The sequence below is a fragment of the Lathyrus oleraceus genome, chromosome 5 (genome assembly GCF_024323335.1).
Source record: "Lathyrus oleraceus cultivar Zhongwan6 chromosome 5, CAAS_Psat_ZW6_1.0, whole genome shotgun sequence".
Lineage (NCBI taxonomy): Eukaryota > Viridiplantae > Streptophyta > Magnoliopsida > Fabales > Fabaceae > Lathyrus > Lathyrus oleraceus.
In genome coordinates this window covers 644,094,958-644,108,109 of record NC_066583.1, presented here as the reverse complement: position 1 = coordinate 644,108,109, position 13,152 = coordinate 644,094,958, and the positions used below count along the sequence as shown (strand labels likewise).

The 13,152-nt window shown below is 35.3% G+C and overlaps 1 non-coding gene across 1 annotated transcript; it reads right to left on the bottom strand.

The window, feature by feature from the left end:
• Positions 1–7,589: 7,589 nt before the first annotated feature.
• LOC127089746 (small nucleolar RNA R71) lies at positions 7,590–7,695 on the bottom strand. Its single transcript, XR_007791301.1, has one exon. It is a non-coding gene; the product is annotated as a small nucleolar RNA R71 (small nucleolar RNA).
• Positions 7,696–13,152: the final 5,457 nt, after the last annotated feature.

The window sequence follows — 13,152 nt, the reverse complement described above, 5'->3', positions numbered from 1 at the left end:
GTTTTATTTAAGCATGATGATTGTTTATACCCGTTTAGCATGTCTGGCTAAGTATTTTAGATATCGGTATGTAAAGTAAGCGGAATGAAGGAATCAAAACTAAGTTGGTTTAATTTCATTTAAAAATAAAGTCACTCTCTTTATGGTCTCAATTTACAGGGTTAATCCCAAAGTTTTTGTACGAGAGTAAAAGACATAAAGAAGTTAAAATCAATAGAACGAAAGTTTGAGTTTTTAACTGGACAGTGTAAATTGGACATTAATTCTAAATCAGGGCGAAAACAATTTTTAGAGTTAATTAAATTCTAATCTTTTTCAAAAAGTATTTTTAAAGGTTAAATGTGAGGACGACAGTTAAACATTTAAGTTTAATTATATAATCTAAGTCAATAGAGCGAGAGTTTGAGACGAGGGTGTTTAAACGGTTAGTGTTTTCTTAAAAAAAGTTTCTATAGATTCTGTTGTTTTCAAAAAGTGATTTTGGACTTAACTAATAAGTGACAGCTACGTTAATACAAAGTCATGGTCTATTCAACAGAGCGAGAGTTTGAGAAAAGGCTTTTAATCAATAGTGTCTACTGAAAAGATTTATTTTAAAACCAAGAAACCAACGAAGATTTGATTCCCTAATTACGATGAACTACATACCGATATCCACTTAATTGATATTTAATTTAGATCTAATTTTAGTTTTACTTTTCCCCTAAGCAATCAAAGTATCATCCGCCTTAGCTTTACGAAGTAACCTTAGAAAACGGTATATCGATTCATAAGTCCCTGTGGGATCGATATCTTTTAAAACTACGCGATAGAACTGTGCACTTGCAGTTAGTACCCCAAATCGACTCATAAAGTCGCGATCACAGTGCCTTCATGTGTCTCCACTAAGGTGTTCCATATTTCTTTTGTCGACTTGCATTGAGATATGCGGAAGAACTCATCCATGCTTAAAACACTTTGAAGAATGTTTACTACTTTCTTTTTATTTAAGAATTTTTTCTTATCATCTTCATCGTACGAACTCTTTATCTTTGGAGTACCAACGCCATTGATCACACTCGTAGGATTATGTGGGTCATTTTTAACGGCTTCCCATATGCCTTCTCCTTAGGCTTCTAGATGTGCCTTCATACGGATCTTCCAAATATCAAAATATTCTCCAGAGAATAGTGGATGTTTGTTACTACTTCCACCGTCTTTAAAAACCAGATTCGTGCTTGCGGAAGCCATGTGGATCTTTTAGGAACAGGTTACCTATAACCTGCTCTAATATCAATTGTAAGTTTAAGGAGTGCCTTAGAGGGGGGTGAATGAGGCACTTAAAGTATTTTCCGGATTTTTGACGGTTTATGACTTTTACTTTCTGAAATGCTTAAGTGATGAAAAGCGGTAAAGTGCGGAAAGTAAATGACACAGCGATGTATAGTGGTTCCCCTCACAGATTGAGAGTACTCCACTCCCCTTTCAACACGAAAGAGAATTTTACTATAATGTTAGATTCCTAGACAAGACACCTTAAGGTCTTTCTATCTATTCTAACACACCAAGAGCAATCCTCTTGGATTTACAATGTTTAAAGTCCAATCGAGACTCAATTTCTCACAAATGGACCTCTTGTATCCACACACCGGATAACAAGGATAATACCTTACAAACCTATCCTTAACAATCCTAAGAATAAGTTGTAATCAAAGAATATAATTCTAAATAATTTGTATAAGATGAGATAGATGAAAATTGAAGTATATCAATTAAATAATTGATCTTCTCCTTTGTAACACTCAAATCTCACAGTAATTATACAAGTGTTCTTGAATTGGAATGAAACTATGATGCTGAAAAATGAAGGTTTATGCAAAGTTTCACTCTTAAGAAAATATGGATGAACACTTAGAAAGATTGAGAGAATGTGTGTAAATGATTTTAAAATTTGCAAGGAGGTCATTTTGAAATCTGAAAAATGATGTTTATATAATGTCTAAAGCACCTCCTCAGATGAACGCAATAATCCAAAGGTTACCATGTTTCATGATGAAGAGACCATAAGAGTTTTTATGAAAAGATGCAAATATTTTTCATTATGGATCAGTGGTAATCAGTTACCTTAAATAGGGTAACCGGTTACATGCATTCAATGTTACAAAATAATTTGAAATTTGCTTGAGGTAACCGGTTACCTTAATGATTATGATATGAATGCAACATGTTGTGAACACTTGTATAACTATCTAGAGTTCAAGTGTTACCTTAATCCATGTGAAAGCCGAATCTTCATGTGATTCACCAAGACCTGATCATTTGTCGGAAACTTCATACACGAGCTTTAAACCTTGATCAATCTTTTTGTTAATCCGACTTTGGCTATGTAGCAAGGTTTGTCGTCATCAAAATATCTGAGAAGTCATGTCTCCACAGGATCGAGGTTTTAGATTTGTGTTTTGAATGAAGTGAATTTATTTAGTGTATTGCTCTTCTACTTGATAAAAATCAGGTCTCATTGTAAGAAAGCCCAAGAGTAAGCTATGTGAGGTTGATGGCGATGCTTTAAAAGCGATCGACTTACAAGGGTGTTTTGAATTGATTTGGAAAAGGCGCACTCAATATTGACTGAGGTTTGTATTTACATGTGCATATGAATTGAATTATGAAAATGGTCTCGAAATGAGATTGCTTATGAATTTTAGCTTATGCGACGTGAATGCAAAGTAACCAACAAGAAATTAAAGAGTCTCATTGTAAGGTAGCCCAAGAGAAAGCCTTTTATGTGCAAAAGTGACCTATGCTAAACAAAGGATAATGGTCTTACAAACATGTCCCCCTAAGGTGGTGCCATGATGCCATTCTTACAACATGCATGTAAGTTACGGATGAAAATCCAAGTGTTTACAATGTATCACAAAGAGTAAAGGAATGCTTCCAAGCAAAGGTCCTAAGATGAAATCCTCTAAGTCCAAGTTGATTAAGAGCGGAGTGAATATTTTTGGTCTTACCATTTTATCATGTTTTTGTTATTTTTAACGTATGATGACAATAACATAAATAACAACTAAATAAACATGCATGATGAGTTTGTACAATGATGATGATAATGAGTACTTGAATGTAAATTATAAGGTAATGACATAAAAGTAAATCACAAGATAAAGAATGACAATATCACAATAATAATGGTTAGTGAATGTAAATGAACAATAAAATAAATTGCAAGGAAGTAAAGTGCAATAATGTAAATGTTAGGAGTTAGTAGTTAGTAATTAGTGGTTAGTAGAATAACAATAAGCAAATAGAATAACAAGTTAATGTAAAGAAAAATGGTTTCATCTATGTATCAAATGACCCAAACATGGTTGAAATAGAGGCAACCTATCAATGCCTCAAAGTATCATGAAGGATCTATTGATCAATCATTAATAGATTTGAAACATTGAAGGTTTTATCAACTCTAAACAACCATGATCATGATCTAATAGATCTCATCAACCAAATAGATGTAACAACAAGTCAACAATACATATTAAGTGATAATAAGAAACAAAGTTTGATTGAAAATGGTGGATAAAAAGTAGTAAGAGCAAAAAATCCCCAAAAGGGTGTAAACCCAACAAAAACCACTTGTCTCAAAGTTGACTCAAATCTCTCTCAAAACACAACCCGAGAGTAAAGATCCATTTTCAAACACAAAACAAAACCAAAAATGTCAAGGAGTTTGAGTCCAAAATATTACCAAGAGTGTGGTGTCAAAACTAGGTTATTGTTGTGTTTGGGTTTGAGAATGAAGCAAAAAGCTTGGAAGAGGGTGGCTATGGTTGTTGTGGTAGGAAAATGGAAGATAAGGAAGGTGTATGTTTATATGGTGATGGTGAATTATTATGTAAGTGAAGGTCACAAGTTTGCTATTGTTTTTGTTGTGTAGAGATTGTGGATTTTTACATGGTGGTTGGGTGGTTCTAAGAAGAAAAGAGAGTTTGGGTGAGTTAGGGTTTAGGTTGAAAAGAGGGAGCTTGAATGTGATTTGGACAGAGGTTTTGTGGCTTTCAAGCTTGAAAAATGAGTGAGGATAGTGCTCTATTTATAGGGGAAGCAAAAGGGTTGAAGTGGGTGAACCAAAAGGTCCTTTGTGTAAAAAAACAGAGCCATTACTGCTGTCTGCGCAGGTGTAATCGGTTACCATGATTAGGGTAATCGATTACACAGTCCAAAATGGCTAAAAAGTCAATTTTGGGTATGTGTAATCGATTACCATGATTAGGGTAATCGATTACCCAGTCCAAAATGGCCAAAAAATCAATTTTTGGTCTAGGTAATCGGTTACCATGATTAGGGTAATCGATTACCCAATTTTATATTTTTTTAAATAATGAATGTATGCATGTGCAGTAGGGTCATGGATCAGATGAAAATTGTTTCGGGGTAGAGACAAAATTTGGATATGACAGGTACTATGCTAAGAAATACGACAAGAACATGAATTTTCTTCCTTCTTTCTTTTCTTTTTCTATTTTTTCTTTTCTTTTCTTTCTACTTTTTTTCTTTTCTGTCAAACTTTAAAATATCACAAATATAACAATTCAACCCCAAACAACTCCAAACAAGATTCCTGCATCCCCTTAAATAGGATAATAAAATTGTTGTTCACTTTAGACTTGTAATGAGTTATAAAAATAATGATATATAGGCTAAAGGAGCTTCAAACAAGGGGTGATAAATTTTAGGGTTGACTTTTTGGATAAGTGGCTAAAAACAAAATTATCTTTATCATATCAGTGTGAACAAGTAAACAAAGAGTTTTAATAAGAGTCAAATCAAGTTCTAGAGTAACTAACAAACATGAGTGAATTCACACAAGAAAGAAAAAAATGGATTTTTGTATGTTATTCACTAAAAGGCTAAAATTCTCACTAAGGTTAATGATCTACCACAAATGATGCATGTGAGATATTGGATCAAACTCTAGTATGGTCGAAGGATAGCTTATTGGTTCGACAGTTCGACAGGGCCTTAGCATGTCGTCGAAGTATGTTCATATGCTGTAGTCGAAGTATGCTAGGATTATTAGCATGTCGAATTGAGTCTGTTTGTTATTCCCAATTATTTAAGTTAGTTTTTTCTCTAAGTTAGATTGTGTAATGAGCATGTGTGTAAAAGTCTATTAGATTAATATGTTAGTTTTCTTATAAATAACATACTAGTCTCTCATCATTGCAAAAAGACAAATCTTAATTAGGGTAAGATATGTTATTTGCTATTCTGTAACACTTGTAATCTTGTTTCAAAGAGAAAGTAAAGAATAGAAATTTATAAACAATTTCATTGTGTTCTTATTGTTTTCTTCTTTTCTACCCTTGTGGTTTCTTACCGATCAAGAAACCAATTATAATTTATAATTCTGACATCATTTTCACAACAGTGCACAATTTAGAATTTAGTCCTACTTATCATACTGATAAATGCCCAAAATGGATAAAATTCACTTATGAAAAATTACATTTATGGAATTAAGGAAATATTTATTCATGAAATAATACACACTTTGTCAAGAAAATGATACGTTTAACGATGTGTGATTAATTATTGCAGGAATGAATCAAAGGAAGGAAAAAGCCAAACAAAAAGCATGTTCTGTTCCTCTACGCGAATTCTAGTTCACTTAGCGAAACCAAGTCAGAAGTAAAAATTTCCAAGTTCACCAGCAGCGAGTTGCAAGCGAAGAAACAGAGAAGGCACGATTCGCTAAGTGAGCTCTATTTCACTGAGCGAAACCAAGTTAGTAGCAAATCATTCTAGTTCGCTAGCAGTGAGATGCACCAAATAAGTAGTGAATGCTCGATTCGCTAAGCGAGATTTGTTCGCTTAGCGAAACCAAGTTAGTAGCAAAATCATCCCAATTCGCTAGCAACGAAGAGCAACGAAGGATCTTCATATAGAGAATTATGCTTCGCTTAGAGAAAATTGGCGGGTCTAGAAGGCGGTTTGACAACTTACATACTTAGTGGAAAAGTAATGATAGTTCACATAGCAAAACTTAAACTCACTAAGCGAACTCAGGCGGCCAGAACCAGTATTAAAAGAGACAAGAGCAATGTAGAAAGATATCAAGTTTTTCATTGATAATAATTTGTAATATTTAGTGTATTCTATAAAAGAGAGTTGTAATAGAGACTTAGCGGAGGGAATCGGAGAATCGAGTTGGATACGCATCAAGGATCGAGGAATCGTTATTGATGTTCCTTCATCTCCAATTCTTCCTTTTTGTACAAGCTACCATGAAAATGGCTAGCTAAACTCCTCCTATTGCAGGTATTGAAAGAATCTCCCGCAATCGTAAGTATATTTACCGATTGTATTCTTAATATAAACATGTTTCCATGATTATTGATTCTATCTTGTTATTACCGCCAAATTTTATGAATTCGATCTGTTAATGACAATCGTTTTCGAATTCATGAACCAAAGATAATGAATCGATTAAATTCTAATTGATAGACATAGAATTAGTTTTAAAATCCACCTCCAAATACTTGTTTTTCATACAATTGGATTGTTTAATCGGTTGAGACATCATCGATTCAACAAACCAATTGAAATCTTGAAACTTTCATGTAGACATACATGTTGTTTTGAAAAGTATGTGGAAGTATGAATGAACACATGATTATGCCAAAATTAATCGGTATATTACATACGTGAACGATAGAGGACATCCAATCCATGCAAGATAACTTATCATATTACAATTCCGCTTATTTTATTCTATATATCTTACGTTCCACTATTACTTTCTATTGAAACTTTAAACTATCTAAAAAAACTTGAACTTAAACTATATCAGTAAACGTAAATGTTGGTAATATCGCTCCAGTCTTTGTGTATACGAGACAAAATAATTCTTTTGATTTACTCAACATCAAAATGACGTCGTTGTCGGGGACTGGCGTATAGATATTACGAACATAACGAGTATTGTTATCTTTTAAGTTTGTATATTTGTTAAAAATACTATATATATTTACACCTATACTTTATCTCACTTTGTCCTAACATTTGTTGGTTAGAAATTGCAACGCTTTGTGTATGCGAGGTACAAACTCAAGGGAATTAATACCTTTTAATCCCGAGATCGAAAGAATAACCCAGAAGAATAAAAGACGTACAAATAAGCAAAAGCAAGTAACCAAACAAAAAGAATCCATTTTTGTTTTATCAACAACTCCTATCACAAAAACCATGGCAGATGAGACTGTTAACGGTCCTTGTGCAAGCAGTCCAAGGCGATGGGCCCGTCACCAACAATCCAGCCACCAGACGAACTGAAATGAAAACAGGGTTGCTGCAGATTATTTACGTTAACCCTTTTGTAGGTTTGGATCATGAAGATCCATACACCCATCTCACAAAGTTATATGAATTGGTTGGTACATTAGGTGCACGTGAAGTAGAAGAGGAAGATGATTTCATGAGATTATTTCCGCACTCCTTGATCGGAAAAGCAAAGGATTGGTATCTTGACCAACCTAATAAAACCATGACCAATTGGAATATATTGAAAGAGAATTTTCTTAACAGATTCTTCCCTCACAACCGTTTCATGGATGCTAAAACAGCTATTTCCGCATTTGCTCAATCCACAAATGAAACTTTATGTGAAGCTTGGGAAAGTTATAAATCCATGCTACAGAAATGTCCAAATCATGGTTTTGACAGCCTAACACAAATACACATCTTCCGCAATGGATTGCAGCCACATCCGAAACTCTTACTTGACGCAACAGTCGATGGATCGTTATTAGCAAAAAATGCAGAAGAAGTAGTCTCAATTATAAACCGAATGACTCTCACTGATCATCAAGTCCAATACAATCGAGGAACCGCATAAAAGAAGCCTGGAATGCTGGAATCAGGTATGAACAATGCAATACTAGCACAAAACAAACTGCTCACTCAAACTGTAGAAGAATTGACAAAACAGTTGCCCAAATTACCACAACAACTTAAGGAAATGCACACTTCTACAGGTGCACCACAATAAATAGCTTTTTGCAAGTTATGTACGGGAGACCATCAAACCTGTTTTTGCCCTCCAATCAACGAAGAGGTCAATTATATAGGGAATCAACAAATAAAAGCACCATATTAGGGCAACCCAAATTATCAACGTGGAAACAACTCCAACTATGGTCAAGGTTGGAGACAAGATTCTAGGACAGCAAGTAGGCCAAAGTAGTATCAAAACTATCAACACCAGCAAAATGCAAATCATTCAGACATAACATCCAAACTTGAAGGTACCTTACAACAATTCTTGCAACAATTCATGCAACAATCTATGGAAAATCAGAAAAACACCGACGCTTCGATCAAAAACCTAGAAACGCAAGTCAGACAAATTTCCAAGCAATTGCCGGAGCAATGAGGAGGCACCTTCATAGCCACAACACAACCAAATCCAAAAGAACATTGCAAGGCAATAACAACAAGAAATGGAAAAATATTGAATACAAACGGCGACGAAAATGAAAGGAGTGTTGTTGAAAATAGAAGAGGAAGAAAAGAAAAGAGAAGAAAAGGAGAAAGAGGGAGCAAACAATAATAAAGGAGAAGTAGTTGAAAAGGAGCAAGAGATAAAGGGTGGAGATGAGAATGAAATGAATGAAGGCCGGAAAAATCGGAAAACAAGGGAGGAAAAAGGAAAAATGAATGAAGGCCGGAAAAACCGGAAAACAAAAAGGATAGAGAAAGGCAATACGCTCGATTTTTGGATATTTTCAAGCGGTTACAAATTAATATTCCCTTTGCGGAGGCACTTGAACAGATGCCTATGTATGCACGATTCATGAAATTCTCACCAAGAAGAGAAGGACCACTGATGAAGAAACAATACATCTTGACGTAAATTGCAGTGCGATCATTCAACGAACACTTCCACAAAAAGAAAAAACCCAGGAAGAGTCACATTACCTGTCACAATTGGAAACGTAAACGTTGGAAAAGCATTGATTGATCTTGGCTCAAGTATCAACCTCATGCCACTTTTAATAATATGAAGAATCGGTGATTTGGATATAAAGAGTACTAAGATGATTCTGCAACTAGCCGACAAATCATTCACAAGGCCATCTGGTATTACCGAAGACGTGCTGTCCAAGGTAGATAAGTTTTTATTTCCTATTGATTTTATTGTCATGGATATAGAGGAAGACGATGACGTGCCACTGATTTTGGGAAGTCCTTTCATGAAAACCGCACGCATGATGATTGACATTGATGACGGTTTAATGAAAGTAAATGTCCAAGACGAAGAAGTTACCTTAAACCTCTTTGACGCCATGAAACATTCCAAAGATAAGGGAGCTTGTTTTCGAGTTGATGCAATTGATGAAGAAATACAGAAAATACAACAACAAACACACTTGACAACACCATTGGAAAGAGCTCTCATGAACGTTTTTAATGTTCTCAATCAGGAAGAAGAAAGGGAACTCAATGAATGCTTAACAAAACAGGATTCAACAAAAGAAATACCATCAAAGGAAGCAAAAATTGAGGAATTAAAAGAAGATTTTGGGGAAAAGAACACCAAATTGGAATTGAAATTATTACCGGATCACTTGAATTATATGTTCCTTGATGATGAATGCAAGAAATCGGTAATAATTAGCAAACTTCTGGCCAGCCATGAAGAAAAGAAGCTTATTCAAGTCCTTAAGGAGAATCAAGACGCAATCAATTGGGTGCTATTGGATTTGAAGGGCATAAGTCCATCATACTGTATGCACAACATCATGATGGAAGAGAATTACAAACCAATTGCCCAACCACAACGACATTTGAATCCAACAATGAAGGAGACTGTACGCAAAGAGGTAGTCAAGCTGTTAAAAGCAGGTATGATTTATCCAGGATTCAAAGTTTCCTTGGCCATGCCGGGTTCTATCGAAGATTCATCAAGGATTTTTCAAAGATCGCAAAACCATTAAGCAATCTTCTCAGCAAAGACATGTCATTTATTTTTTATAAAGATTGTTTAATTGCTTTTTAAAGTCTAAAAGAAAAATTAATTACAACATCGGTAATCATTGCACCCAATTGGACACTCAATTTTGAACTCATGTGCGATGCAAGTGATTACGCGGTCGGGGCTATTTTAGGACAGATAAAAACTAAAGTTTTTCATGCTATACACTATGCAAGAAAAGTGTTAAATGATGCACAAGTTAACTATGCAACCACAGAAAAAGAATTGCTTTCTATAATGTATGCATTAGAAAAATTTCGGTCGTATCTCATAGGTTCCAAGATTATTTGTTATACTGACCATGCAGCCATCAATTACTTGATCAATAAAGCGGATTCAAAACCATGAACAATCCGATGGATGCTCCTACTACAAGAATTTGATTTAAAGATCTGTGACAAGAAAGGCACCGAAAATCTGGTTGCGGGTCATCTATCAAGATTGGTGAATCCTGAGATTACAAGAGAAGAAAGAGAGGTACTTAAAGAATTTCTAGATTAAAAATTGCTCATGATTGAGGAAAGACCATGATTTGTGGATCTTGCAAATTGTAAGGCTTTTCGTCTCATCCCAAAAGATCTCAATTGGCAACAAAAGAAGAAATTCTTGTGTGATGCCACTCATTATGTATGGGATGATCTGTATTTATTCAAAATTGGATTCGATGGATTGTTACAAAGATGTGTTACTAGAGAGGAAGCTAGAAGCATCACATGGCATTGCCATAATTCACCATATGTCGGCCAGTATAGTGGAGAACGAACGACAGCCAAAGTCCTACAAGCAGGATTCTAGTGGCCTTCTCTATTCAAAGATGCATATGAACATGCCAAGAAGTGTGATGATTGTCAAAGGGCAAGTGGAATTTCCAAGCGAAATGAAATTCCATTATAAAGTATGTTGGAGGTAGAGGTATTTGATTGTTGGGGATTGATCCTTTTCCGTCATCTTTCAATAATGAATACATCTTAATGGCGGTTGATTACATATCCAAATGGGTAAAGGCTATTGCGTCGCCTAAAGAAGACAACAAAACAGTGGTGAAATTCTTGAAAAAAAACATCTTCGCAATGTTTGGTACATCAAGAGTGTTGATTAGTGTTGGAGGCTCTCATTTCTACAACACACAACTTGCAAGAGCTCTTGAACATTACAAAGTAAAATACAAGGTTGAATCACTATATCACCCACAAACAAATGGACAATTAGAAGTATCTAATCGTGAAATAAAGAGAATCTTAGGAAAGAGAGTTTCAACTTCACAAAAAAATTGGTCGTTAAAGCTTGATGAAGCTCTCTCGGCATACCACACCGCTTACAAAGAACTAATAGGTCTTACTCCATTTCAAATGGTATACGGTAAAGCTTTCCATTTACCGGTTGAATTAGAACACAAGGCTTTTTAGGCTTTAAAGCCTCTCAATTTTGATTCACAACTAGCCGGTGCAAAAAGGAAACTACAAATGCATGAGCTTGATGAACTAAGGTTGCAAGCATATGAATCTTCAGGATTATACAAGGAAAGGGTGAAAAGATATCATGACAGTATGATTCTGCCGAGGGATTTCAAAGTAGGACAAATCACTCTTCAACTCGTGGTTGAGATTATTTCCCGGACAACTTTAATCAAAGTGGTCCGGACCTAATAAAGGACATCAGGCCATATGGAGAAATTGAACTGGAAGATCCAACCAATAACGCAACTTGGACAGTTAACAACCAAAGACTGAAACTATACGTAGGTGGTGAGATTGATCGAGTCAGCACCTTAATTCCATTGAACGAACCATAAAAGCAACAATGCGTCAAGCTAATGACGATAAACGGGCGCTCTTCAGGAGGCAACCCGACTCTGTAAGTACTTTTCTTTTGTTAGAAAACTTTGAAGGCCCACAAAGGTGCTAGTAAAAACATTTGCCAAATGTGCGGAATTCTGAACTACTGCATAATTCACTAAGCGACCTATGTTTGCTAAGCGAATAATGAAACCCAGAAAGTTTGCTAAGCGAACTAATTTCTCTAAGCGAATGTGCGGTGGTCAAACCTGCATTTATGACAATTAAAATACCCCACTTACTCACCTACCGGCCTTTATGTCTCGTTTTAGCCCTACCTTTTCAGATTTTTTCACCTTTTTCTCTCACTAAACCCTAGACACTCTTCACTCTTTTCACTTTTACCATTCACACTTTCACTTCTTCACTTTATTCACTTTTTCATTGTCATTCTCTCTTATCCATCTTCAAAGTTGCAGGAACCTCAAGTATGCAAGCTTTAACCATATTTATCTTTTACTTTTCGTTAGGTGTCATAGTTCATACTTTAAATGTTTATAATATGCACATAATATGCAATATATTAAATGCACAAATCTACGATATCAATGTTTTGGATGAACAAAAAGGCAGAACCAGGAAACATAATTATTTTCCATAAATCACAAAGTTCTCTAAGCGAAACTGGCCTGAAACAAAATTTTTTTGTTAATAGAATAGATTTTTGGTGTTTTGTGGTTGCAGGTATGGATCTAAAAAGAGATGTGAGCACAAAGAAACAGAAAACCTCAGGGGATGGAACTTCAAGGGGGCAAGAATCCTTTGATTAGACAAAACTTCTCGGGCAAGAGCAACATGATATGTATTTAAATGCATTGTGGTCCAGCTGCAAATGGGATAAACTTTTGACCCCTCACCAAAAAATCAACACTGAAGTACTTATGGAATTCTATACCAATGCCTTTCCCTCAGCAGGTTTTGCTTTTTCCTTCTCGACCAAGGTTGAGGGAAGAACGATTCACTTTCATAGGGATGCTATTAATGAATTTATGGGCAATCCTCTAGTCTTGCGGGAAGGACATATGTGCAGATATCAAGAATCCATCAATAAGGTGTCTAATGTGGAGGAAATTTCAAGGAAAATTCTTTTGAATGGAAGAGAAGTGGAAAGAAACCTATCTAGTGTAGCAATTAGGTATCGAGGGAGGATCTAATCCCAGAAGATCAAGTTCTTATCTTATTCATTTTGCACAACATCCGGCCGAGAAGCCACACTAGCACTTTCACAATGGATACGACTCAACTTCTTTATCTAATCATGTCAGGTAAGTGGATTGATGTGGCTCAAATCATTGCTAATGGTAT